Below are 1,023 nucleotides of genomic sequence, written 5' to 3' on the forward strand. Positions count from 1 at the left end.
TTAAAGTGTAATTATATTAAGCCATTTTTGTTCTCATTTTTGTGTGAATATCATTTTAAAACTACCATCTGATTGTGCATTCAAAAGCATTTAGAAGCAAACAATTGACAAAAAGATTATAATGTGGCAGACACTTTAAACAGTGTCCATCAATAACTTTCCCCTCAAAAGATTTTATAATTTTACCTTCACTACAAGCAGAAGTATCTCATTAATTCACAGTTCTAGTTGGTTGGGATCTTAGGCTGCCCATAACTATCTATATGGCTCTAAACTCCCAGACCCTCAATTTTCTGGCAGAGATAATAATAGTGATAGCAATGAAATAGCAGCTAAGCATTTATAAAGGCACTGTTCTCAGTTCTTCACATACAATAAGTAATTTGATTCTTCTGACAACTCAGCTAGGTATTATTATTATCCCCGGTTAGATGAAAACACTGAGGTTCAGAGAGGTTAAGATACTTGCTTAAGCTCACAGAGCTAATAAGTGGCAGAGCCAGGATTTGAACACACAAATGGGGACCATATTAAACGGCAATTGATATTGTTATTATCACAAATTATTCATTCATTCAACAAATAATTTATTAAGTACATATTCTAAAGCAGGCATTGTACAAGGACTTGGATATTTAGTGGAGAATAAAAATCTGGTCTTTGTGTCTACAGCCATACCACCCTGAATGTGCCGATCTCATCTGATCTCAGAAGCTAAGCAGGATTGGGCCTGCTTAGTACTTGGATGGGAGAACGTCTGGAAATACCGGGTGCTATAGGCTTTAAAAATAAACAAACAAACAAACAAATAAATAAATAAAAACTGAATCTTTGCACTAAATTATTCTAACCTGATCAGGGAAACAAACAATTAAAGGATGAATAAACAAATCAATATATAATTGCAACTTACCATAAGTGCTATGAAGAAAAAGAACAAAATGTCTGACCACTGGCTGATAAAAAGGATCCAGCCATTGCAGGTGTTCGGGAAAGCCTATACCAGGCAGAAGGATCTGCACT

The 1,023-nt window shown here is 35.0% G+C and overlaps 1 pseudogene; it reads left to right on the forward strand.

Moving 5' to 3' along the window:
* Positions 1-664: 664 nt before the first annotated feature.
* On the forward strand, positions 665-782 carry LOC112474910 (annotated as a pseudogene).
* The last annotated feature ends 241 nt before the right edge of the window (positions 783-1,023 follow it).

This window comes from Pteropus alecto, unplaced genomic scaffold, assembly GCF_000325575.1.
Source record: "Pteropus alecto unplaced genomic scaffold, ASM32557v1 scaffold7, whole genome shotgun sequence".
In the NCBI taxonomy this organism is placed as follows: domain Eukaryota; kingdom Metazoa; phylum Chordata; class Mammalia; order Chiroptera; family Pteropodidae; genus Pteropus; species Pteropus alecto.